The sequence below is a fragment of the Strigops habroptila genome, chromosome 5 (assembly GCF_004027225.2).
Source record: "Strigops habroptila isolate Jane chromosome 5, bStrHab1.2.pri, whole genome shotgun sequence".
Classification (NCBI taxonomy): domain Eukaryota; kingdom Metazoa; phylum Chordata; class Aves; order Psittaciformes; family Psittacidae; genus Strigops; species Strigops habroptila.
This window is the reverse complement of record NC_044281.2, coordinates 58,755,150-58,767,267: the sequence shown is the minus strand read 5'-3', so window position 1 is coordinate 58,767,267 and position 12,118 is coordinate 58,755,150.

Sequence of the window (12,118 nt, the reverse complement as noted above, 5' to 3'; positions counted from 1 at the left end):
TGTGCTGATAGTTAAGCTAGGTAGAGACTGGGGGTAGTGCAGCACTGGAACTGCATTTTAAAGATCAAGTAAGCAAGAAAGCAGTGAGAAAATGGATCGAGTGGGCCAGGATCACCTAAATTTTGACCAAATGTGTAAGCCTTAAAATTATCGTTTCTCTTGGTTGAAGTGGTTATTTCCTTTCACGTCCAGCAGCTTTTCTGCATCATGTCTGACTACAGCAGAGTTGATAAAATTCCTACCCTAAAACAATGACTATGAAAATGGCTTTTTGCATAGTAAGTTGCCTAGGATATTCTCCTGACATAACAATTGTTACATTTTGATAATCACTGAATGGGCCAGAGGAAGAAGAGGCTTCAATGATATCACAGCCCATTCCCCTGTATCACTTCCTCTGATAGGTGTTTTTCTACCTGGTATGTGAAATCTCTAACAGAAGAGGTGCCCCAAACCCCCAGGTAGTGTGCCTGTGAGGTTTGATATCCAGCCTTTGAAGTTTTCCTAATGTCTAGCTTATACCTCCTCTGTGGCAATGTAAACTCCTGACACTTCTGTCACCAGTGGACATAGAGAACACATTGCTGCCTTCCCTGATGCTGCCTTCTCTACGTCTGGAGTTGGTCCTCCTTTCTACCCTTACATTGTATAGCACTGCAAGCATAAGAACACAGGGAAAATTTTCAGTGTTTTATACAATGGGAAATCATCCCGATTGGACTGCTAGGAAAGCGAAAACAGGGAAGCTGATAAATCTTTTCCGTCTCTCAATCCTATGTTTTTCTATTTTTGCACTGGAATGGAACATAATATTCTAAGTCTTTCAGCACAACAATATGTCAGGCAATTAGTAACAATATGTTGGGCTTTTGCGTGGGGGATGCTTGTTTGTGCATCTGTGTGAAGGATGATTTTCATCAAACAGTTTTATGGCTTCAATGAAATATTTGTAAAGTGGCTTCTGCAAGTGTGACTGATTGTCTAGTTTCATTCTATTTTCTGTTTTCACTGGGTTATGTAAATCACTGAGTATTATGTATACTCTGCACTTGAAGAATTTTTGTACTGGGCTGAATTAATGGTTTCTATGAAATTCTTGTTTGCTATAAATAAAAGCATGTTTACCCACATGTCAATGAATAAGAACATAAAAGGTGTTAGGAATAAACAAGTTATTTTCTTTATTTCATGAATGTCAAATATATTTATTTATTGTACGCACTCAGCTTAAGCAAAGGGAAAATGTTTGTTCACTTTTTCATTTGCCATGCATTTCATGAAATGTATTACACACATTTAGAATATATCAGACAATATGGAACATATTACTGCCTGTAACAGCTGTCGTGATATTTCAAATATATTACAGGGAATGACATAAAATATTTTCAACATATTCTTATAATTTTAACATATATTGTGTGGTGTCCCATACTTTAAGCAGCAGAACAATGGGCCAATTCTTTTTTTTTTTCTTCTTCTTTTAAAAATTGCATTTTATATATTGTCAGATATATTTTTACCATGTGTGCAATAAATTATATGAAACACATAACACACATATGGAAAAGGTATGACTTTTTTGAGGGGAGGAGATTGTGGATTGCTTAGCAAGGAACTTAAATCCTTTGTGCATTGTTTAAGCCACAGTCGGTATCTCTGGTCTGGTCTGCAGGCAGTGAGGTTTGTAAAACAAGCATTTGTGATTTCCAGCAACTGAGCTATTTTCTCTGGAAGTTAAGTTGGTAGCATAGAGTGAGTCACAAAAGTCTGTGGCCTGGAACAAACATCAGGAATAGCTTGTCAGAGGGCAATCCATTCTTTGTAGATGACGAGAAAGTCATGAACACATGGCCCTTTTCTGCACCAGGTCCTGGAAAAAAGATGTATCACTCAAAGCAGCAAGTCTGACCCAGGTGATGGCAGCCAGTGACGGTAGGGTTATCTATGCCACAAACACGAGCCAGCTTCTGAGATGGTGCTCTGTCTTTGCCTTCTCCCTGAAGGTGATGGGAAACTCAAGAGTAATTTAGTTTAGCTAGCTGAGCCTCAGAGAGGCCAATGTCTGTTTAGAGACAGTAATCAGAGTTTTAGCCTGTCAGGTTAGTGCACTGGGAATTGTAGTGTGCAGAAATCTTACACAAATAGATTTAAGTTAATCACAAATACAGTTTTTCTGTTCTAATGGATTTCAGATGCCTATTGGTCAACATATTTAAGAAATATGTTAAAATCTGGAGTAGCCTGAAGGTGATTTGCTCAAAGTATCTGTTCTTGCCTGCTCTGTGTCCTGTGCCATCCTGAGCTGCTCTTGAATGAGTTCCCTCTCCTTTGTGCTGGTTTTCATGGGCAACATTCCCCCCTTTCACCCTGCAGCTGCTCAGGTCTGAATAGTCTTCAAACCCAATCAAGATGAGCTGCAAGCCTTAAATCGTAATGTAGATGATACTTTCACTTGTGAAGGGGAGGTTAAATCAAGACTACACCTTCTCTGTGTCCTACTGGACTATTACACCGTTTCTAAATGCCTGCAAGAGGTAGGTTGCAAGATTCCTATCTCATTAGAAATGCAGAGAGCTCAAAACATGGACCACTGAGGGAGGTTTCAGACCAAGGGAAATAATCCAATGCAGGATAACAGTAGTGAGTCTGGATTTTATAGATATAAATCAGTGCTGTGAAAGAGTTACCCAAGCTGTTTAATAACTGCTTAATTCATCCACTAGGACTACATTTTTTATTTCCAGAAGGCCTAGAAGATCTAAGATTTTACTACTTGAGGCAAACAGGAACTATAGCCAAGGGGAATTCTCTTTTAGACTTTGCATTTAGACAAATGACACTCATTGTTCTATATGAGCATACCAGCTATAGTGAGGGGGCTTTAAGGTTAACCACTTGACATTTGAGGAGGGGAGAGCCAGCTTCAGGCCTCTTTTTCTGGACTTGCCTAACAGCATGGTCTTTAATAGTATGATCCTTACCACCTTCTCTGTATACAAGCATGGTGCACTATGCTTGAATACAGAGAACAGCTCAATACTGCGTTTATCCTAGTCCCTTTTTACTTTATTGGTCATTATTGAATGCATGCCATCCAAACATTCTCTTACTTGCCTTGTGTTTTTTTCTTTGTAACATCTGCATTTGAGTGGTGGTCTTCCAGGAATGTCTTACTGAGTCTCTGCTCCCCATGAAGACACCACATGTACAGTTCAGCTATGGTTGGGGAATGTGTGGGAGGGAGGTAAAACATACCACTGAATGATGGGGATGGCATGTCAAAAGCACAGTCATCCTAGGAGTTGTGAGAGACCTGAGCTCAGGGAGGAATAACTGTGGATTTCAGGTGATAAAATCTAAGAAATGTTGACAGACCATTGATAAAGTCGAGGTTTTCTATTGAAATAGTGTGACACGTTTGAGTGGATGTTCACATCCAGGTATAAAAAATTACACTGCTTTTGGTTGACACAACTGCTTCTGCATATCAAATGCCTGATGGGTAGCATAGAAAGTGAGGCCTTTTGAAAGAACAATTGCCATTTTTCTTTGATACTAGAATTGTCAATGATAGGGTATTATATATCAGTGCCTTTCTGTCATTAGTTATTGCCAGTAGTGCCTTTAATCGTGTTAGGGGAGACTCTTGGAATAGCTTAGTCTAAGACAAGTAAATTAGCATAAATGACACATTGCAAATCAATGCTGTGAGTCTAAGTCTTTAGTCCACCACATCCCTGTCTTGCAAGTAAGTAAGAAGTTTTGGCCAACACATGCACAAATATATATGAACAAATAAGCATTTACATACATACACATATACACACGTACGTAACAATCCTGAAGCAAGACATCCGTTGGCAATTACAACACCAATGATGAAAACCTGACAAAGTTACAAGCAGATTTCCATAGTGGGAAGTGCTGAATAACCTTCCTGATGTCTGCAGGTCTCTTCAGGATCAGCCACACAAACAGGCAGACACTCTGTCATGACTTACTCCTCCCTGAATCACCTTGACCACATTTTCGCCACAATGAATTCACACCCAAAATAATCCTGGCTCCCTCCTGCCTGCATTATTTCCAAGCTGGCACTGCTGGAGCTGCAGCAAGGAAAGAAACAAGGCATGCATCAGAGCCGTTGCATTAGCTCTCCCGTGTTAAAGACACGCAAGGAGGAGGCAGAATCTGGTAAAGAAAGCAGGTATGTGTGTGGGACACAAACATTTGCACATCAAATAGTAAGATGAGGAGAAAGCCCCATCTTTTGTGTTTGAAGAAATAGGGGTGACTCTGCCCCATAGGAAGCAACCTCATAGGTTACGCAGCTCTGACATAGATTATATGAGGCAGATAAAAGTGTTGTAGAAGCAGGAGAGGAGAGAATGGCTCCAGCTTGTCCCAGTTTCCTGACAAGATTAAGAGAAAAGGGGGAGGGGGGAAATAAAGAAATATATACACTTCTGAGTTGGAAATGCAGGGTTGTTGGGGTTTTTTTATTATTATTATTATTATTTGCTTTCTGGCTTTTGAGCCTGCACCATGCATTTGGCTCAGATAAAATAATAACTTTTTCCCTTATTTTTCCGTGCCTTTAGAAGTATCAGTCTTTCATTTACATTATAACATCCCTTTCCTGTCCCTGAGTTGTAATTTTGGGTGGACTGCTGGAAGCAGAAAAGCCTGTATATCTTCTCCTCATCATATGAATTTTCCATTCTGCTTTGTAACACACCTAGGACCAAGAGAGCATAGGAAGCATAGAGAAAAGAATTTCCTAGTGAAAAAAGTGCATTAAAGAAGGGCTGACTGTGTGGCCTTTGCTTTATCTGGCTGCTCAGGAGCAACGTGAACTAGGTCATGTTCCTTATGTACTACTCTTCCTGTTCATTGATTTAAGTGTTGTTATTGGTTAAATAAATGGGTGTCATCTTGTGTGCCCAAGTTTTGGAGTAATGAGAGATTGTACTATCATTTCATGGGTTATGAGACTTCTCATTTTTGTGGCCATGGCTGGTCACTGTTATCTTCTAATATTATTGTCTACATTTAATTAATGTATATCATTGAGTTCTCTGAGTTAATTCTTATTTGTACTAACATCACTGAGGGGAAAAAAAAAAAAAGAAAGAAAAAAAGAGTTCTTAATGATCTTTTTACCACTGATGGAGATGACACCACAGTATTTAGTCATCACAAGTCAATGGCAGGTCACTAAGAAAAATGCAAGCACTATACTAGGCTATACAGAGAGGATTATTACCTTCAAAATGTTCTGCTTAAATGGTAAAGCCACACAGAGGTCTTTGTCACCTCTGATGCACTACACTTCTGAAGAAGTGATTAATGTTTAGAGTCCAGAGAGGAGTACTGAGGGCTGTCAGAGTATTCAAAAATAAGAGTTACAGGGAAAAAAAGTGAGAAAATTGGGGTTTTCAGTCTAGAGAGAAGATGTCTGAGGAGAGGCTGCATAACTTTTTAGATCACACTTTCTTGGTTTGCCTCATCAAATAAAGAGCACAGATTATTTCTTCTTCACTGCAGTTGCCTTTTATGTGTTAGTATTGCAACTAGTGGTAGATGGTAGATGCATGGTTTCTAAGAGTAGATTATTCAGCATCTGTCAGAAGTGACATGGCTGTTGTTTCCACAGTGGGCAGGGAACAGATGAGGATGTCTCTGAAGGAACATGCCACCTCGTCAATGGGATTCTGGAAGTCTCTTGATGTGCTAAACTTAATTATTTCCTTCTGAGGAATGTTTTCCAATGTAACTAAGCAAGCAGCTATACCATTAACCCTCTGCAAATTATCTGTATACTGCCTGAATTGTTAATTGTGGATATGAACACTGCATTTCAGTTGTGGTTGCACCGATGACAAATACAGTTGCCTATTACCTCTTCTATTTATTTTCAGTGTCTCTTTTTTATACCTCCAGAAATTGCATTTTCCTTTCTTGACACCATGTCTACAGAGGCCTGCAAATAATTACCAAACCTGCAGCTGCTATGTGTGGAGTCTTTTATCCTATACATAAACTCCATTACACTTTTTGTGCCTAGATGGATAGCTTTACAGCTGGATACATCTAACTTGTGTGGCATTATGTTTTCTTATGTTGATCTTGCTGGCTTACCCCAGGCAATCTGTACAAATGAACAACCTTCACTATTTACCATCTTCAGTTTCCTCAGCTATTTTTTCTTCTTATTAAGACTTTGAACACTATGAAAACTTTGTAGGTATTGCTCACTGAGATCCTTGAAGAATAGTGGGACAGGAATGGATGCCAACTGGGCCTTTCCACAAATGCTTTTTCTTCAAAAGAGTATTCCGTTTTACAGTTTCATGTGAGTCCCACAAGTCAGCCATTTCTGAGCTGTTGAATGAAGGCCAAATGCATTTTGTATCTTTCTAGTTTCTTAATTAAAACATCCTGTAGGGCAAAGTCAGATGCCTCACAGAAGTCTGTTACATCAACAAGATTATCTTTAGCCACCAAGCTGGTAATTTTATCAAATGAAGATATCAAGTCAGTTTGACAGGATCTGTTTCCCATAAAACCCTGTTGATTTGCCTAATTTATATTTCCTAACGTAATTGTTTATTAGCTGAGCCCATGTCATGTCATGATTTCTCTCGGGATGTATGGCAAGCTGTCAGACGTACAGCTATATTGGCAAACCACAGAATCATGAAATTTTGTTTGGAAGGGACCTCTGGATGTCATCTTCTCCAATACTCACAACTCAAAGGAGGGCCAACTTCAGAATCTGCTAAAGGCCTTGTCCAGTCCAATTTTGAGTCTCTATGAGGACAAAGATTCCACAGCCTCTCTGGAAATTGCTTCTAATGCTTTAACACAAGCGTTATACAGATTTTGTTGTTGATTTGCAATCTGAATTTCCCAAGAGATGGAGTGGGCCCATTGCTTCTTTGGTGTACATCTCTGAGAATTTTCTAGATCCATCTTCTCTGTAAGACTCCATTAGACAGCTGAAGACAGAAATATGTTCCCCCCTTTGCCTTTCCCTCTTTAGGATGAACAAATCCATCTTGCTTTGCTTCCCACTGTATATTATGTGCTTCAGCCCCTAAAAGCTCACTGAAAACTGTGACAGTAAAAATTGTTGATTGTGTCACATACCTCAGTACTTTAAGAACTGGAATGCATCCCAGGCTACACCTCCTACACTCCCTACTGTAAATGAAGATTGACAAACATCTTCGAAGGAGGATTATTACACCTAACTTCGGATGGGATAAATCACCTCAGCTGTACCATTCACTGCTGCACAGAGAGTCTCAAAGCCTGATTTAAACAAGAATCCTAACTTTTAGACATCTGAAATGAGGTGAGAATGATCCCACCAAAAGAGTGCATGTACTGGCTAAGTCCTTCAAATCTTATGGGTGTATGTTGTCTAATCATAGTATCTATCCTTTACCCTTGCTATTTACTACCTTTATTCTTGCTAGAAAACAGTGTACATACCTCATACAATACAGTTTTTTCCCAAGTACCTACCCTGAATTGTCATATCCTATCTGCTACCAGATCCTTTGTAAGTTTTCCTTTGGTGCTGCTTATTTTAAAACAAGCTACTGTGTTGTCCCTAGTACTCACTACTGTATGTTTCTCCTCGCAGCTTTCTACTCCCTTTTGCCATAGCTTCTGATTTATGTCAATTACTTTTATCTTCTCTTTCTTTTATTTACTTTATACAATATAGGCATGCTGGTGTATATGTGTGGATGTATATATGTCTGTAAGTGACTGTATGAGACCTTCGAAGTCCCCGCTAAGCCAGCATGGTTTTATAACCTGCATGTCCTCTTTCTAGAGTTACATAATTTCAGTTTGGGGGAATCTAATATGATTTTTTTAGAAGTGCCTGATTACCATTCATGTTTTGGCTGCTGGTTTAAATTCTTTGTCTCTACTGTCTTCACTAATAATTAGTTTTGGCTTGGTGGAAATGGACCATTTAAGGCATTGAATATATAAAATATCTGGTTATATATTCATACATACACTGCTTCTTTATGTATGAACACATAAGCACGCATGCAGGCATGCACACATGCACATGCACACAGACACATACAATATTACTGTATGCATGTACAGGTCAGAGTAACTCGGTAACATTCAGCCTGTTATTGGGAATTCTCCCGACTCTACCCATGATCTCTTTCCCACCTAGCATTATGGAAAAGAAGATAACCCAGAAACCTTCCTGGAATCACAAGTTAAGAATCCTGGAGCTTATAATGGTTCCACCCTACTTTAAAAACTATGAACTTTGTAATTCCCATGGTAACCAAAATGTCTGACCAAGTCATCCTTAAATGTTCTGCCCTAGTTAAATACAGTTTTTATTGTGCATTGAATAAAGTGAAATCATATAACTATCTGATTATCCTCTATGGTAAGCTATAGATAGAGCAGCCCTATGGTAGGAAAACTGAGAACTGTAAATTATATTTTCATACAATATATGTTTTTCCATGTGGAACATTTTATTTTGGTTTTGTTGCTCAAAGGCCTTGTTGGGGGGATATTTTATAAGAGTGTTTCCTTACCAAGTGTTTAAGCAATACGACCACTCAGACAGATAGACTCCTTCATTCTTTCTAGTGAAAGAACAGAATTCACAGAACGAAAGAGGCACTTAGATTGCTTCCATGCTTTTTTACATTCACATAGGGTCTCCTTTTAGCTGTCTTACCTACAAAGTGATCAGCTTCGGGGACTTCAATACTCTTCATTACTATTGATTTTTGGGTGCAAAATGGGATCGTGTCATTGTTCCCTGTGCCCTACCTCAATTTCCGCTTCACACTGTCTTCTCAGAAATATGACCATCTTCCTTGTAAGACCAATGATTATACCACAATGTGAAGGAGGTCCGAAGGATATCCAAAGGAGGTGGGATGTATGAAGCAGTTGTTTTCAATCTAGCTGGTTTGGGGTTTTTTGTCCTCCACCTGAGAAGCTGAAGCACTGTTTTGTTCCTGCTGCTAGGTCTAATACCCTATTGACTGCACCACCACAGATGGAGTACCCCTAGTTTCCACTGGTATCTATAAAAACCTTTTATTTGCTTTCTGCTTAGGACCTTTTTTGATGCATTGAATATCTCACAGAGTATGTACATAAATCTTTTTAACTTGTACAGGTTTAAAATATTGTTTACAGATGGAAAGACTGAAAAAGAGGAAAAAGAAGGGGCAATAGATTCACAGCCACACTAATGTAAATATCTTGTTTCCAGTAGTTGGTAATAGACAATCAAACTGCCTGCCCTTCCCAATTGTGGTGTTTCTCTCAGAGAGACACTGAAAGGGTTGGAGAGCTCTGACAGAAAAAAAAAAAGTTATTTTTTCAAATGAGCTGTTGATAGAGCTGGGTTCACATCATGATACTTTGGACATTGGTCAAACCCATCCCAAAATATTGGCTTTTCTTTCAAGTTTTTCCTCTGAGTAGAGCCACAAAATGATTGCCAGACTGGCCTCTTTCCTGTTGCTGCCCTCTGTTTTTCTTCTTTTGGGGGGTATGGAGACAGTCACCAGTGTTGTTCTTAGTCAGTGACGTGGATTGGTTTCACCAGCTCAAACATCTGCCCAGAAAACTGTTCAGTTAGAGTTGGATGAAACAACTCTTGCTTTTTTTAAAGCTCTCTTATGCTTTCTAAGAATTTGCACTGGGTCTGTTCCATCTCCATGTTCTTTTTCCATATCTAACATTGGCCTTTGTGGTTTCTATCCTGGGAATTGAGCTGAGAGACAAAAAGCATAAGGAAGAGGAGTTTGATACTCTCGCTCTTGTGAATTTGGTGATTAAAACCTTGAGAACAGATTAAGCTGAAATTGCAGTTTGGGAAATGTAACCTGATAAAATAGCAGACTTCACTTTCCCCTGTGGGAATCACAACCAGCAGCTATTTCTGATACATAACGAAATGAAGTTTCCCCTTCTCATCCCCCATATTTTCAACTGCGTTTGTTGTTCTCTAATGGTCATGTTCCTTGCACGTGTCAGACCTTAAATCTCTCCCTTGCTAAAAGGCAGTCTTAATTGAAATTAAGGAAGCTGCATGCAAAAGGAAAATAAAAATGTCTGAGACTGGAAAAAGCAAAACAAAACACAAAGACAAAACCTGAGTACCCTTAGCTTCTCCAAACCTCACCCTTCCGCTTGGATTTTGATGGCTGATGGCTGGGATTTAGGAAGCAGTTTTTGTTTGTTTATTTGTTTTCGCTACATGCAGATGAAACACTTGGAGTGAATAACCATTAAGGCATTGGGAGGCCACATTTAGACATTACTTCCTCTTGACCTCAGTGCGTGCCTGTGTCTCCCCAAGTGGAGATCCTGACTGAGAGAGTGAATAGCAGATTTCCTTGGGAAAAGCTCCAATCAGAGGAGAGTGAAGCCGCTTTGTTCCTGTCCTGACAACTGTTTCAGAGCCTAACCAATCTGGTAGTGTCTTCCAGACCTGACCTTAGCTAGAGATTTGTTCTGCTTCTAAAAAGCATGCCCTTAAACAACGGTGTCCAGTCTCCATTTGCTACCCTGCAACAATTTGCCTTAGAGGGGAGACTTTCTAGGATCCTGCTAATATTTCCAGGGGAAACCTCATAGCACACCAATCGCTTTTCCATCACCCCCACCAGTAGATGACAGGACCTGTGTTTTGTGCAGCATCTGGGTAGACCATTTGCTTCTGATGGCATTAATCAGAAGAGATGAGGAGGCTCCTGTTTATGAAGGCCCTGTTGTACTTTACATAAAGGAAAAGATTTGATATTGTCTGCCACAGAAGCACGCAGTTTTTGTGGTTTGTCTGAGAACAAGTGACACAAAAAGAGTGCCAGGATGGTAGGACTCATAGGACCCAGCCAGCAGAGGGGGATGGCTGAGATCATGAGCCCATTTCTGTCTTGCCCAGTATTTAAAGTTGCCTATGGCACTTGAGCTGTTGCAGCCTGACTGTTCATCCCACCTCCATGCTGCAGTTCGTGAGGATCATGACATTGTCACTTCACAGGAAAGGGCCCCTGGAGGCAAAGCTTTCCTGGAAACTGAACTGAGGATCTGCAGCTCCTTGTTAGACAGCTTAGACTGGGAGCCTCACTGTGCCAAGGAATAAAAGTACAGTTCATGACTTGCCTTTCCCCTAATCAGTTGCTCATACACACGATGACACAGGCAAACAGACCAGATATTTCTCCTGCGCCATGAAAAGGCAGATGGAGCTGCTGCTAACACTGCGCCTCCTTGGGAATGCTTGGAACGGATGAAATATCATGCTGAGGGGGAATCTGGTTGCTAGAAAGCAAGGGAGAGAAAATAGGACTTTTGTAGTATAGCTACAGAGAAATTTTTTTTTTTTTTTTATTATTATTATTATTATTATTATTATTATTGAGTCTGCAGGACACACACACAGACCACATTATTCAGTCTGCTTGCATTGCCTAGCAATGATCGCACGTACCTACAACTGCACCAGACAGGATTTCTGTGTACTTAATTTTTTTTCAAAAGAAACTTTTATGAACTCCCAGTCTGACTGTGGCTGAGTATAGAGCTAGGGATCTGGATCAGGTCTTGTTCTATCCCTGTGGATTTTACCTAATCCTCATTGAGTACTGCCAGAGCTTCGCTAACCTCTTTTTTTCTTTTTAACTTTGGATCCCTTTGATAAGATCATGTACCAGTCGTTGTTTAGATGTCTTAAGGGGTTTTTTTCCTAAAGTAATGTGTGTATGAGAGGAAAGATGCCAAATACAAACTACCCCTACACCCCAAAAAAGGCAAGGTGGTAGTGGGGAAAGACTGAATATTAAAAGGAGAAACTCCTGCCTTTGATGCATGCATTTTCCAAGGAAAATAGAAGAAAATATAACAGACACCAAGAATAACATCCGATTTTATGCTGCCAGTCCATTTCATGACTTTAAAAACCAGTAAGTTTTATTCAGCATAGTTTCTGGGAAGGAAAAAAAAGCGGGGGGGGGGGGAGGGATCCACACACTTCTAAGCATATTCAAGTAGGCACTATACAAAACCTGCTGGAAGCCAGCAGTGGTGATGACTG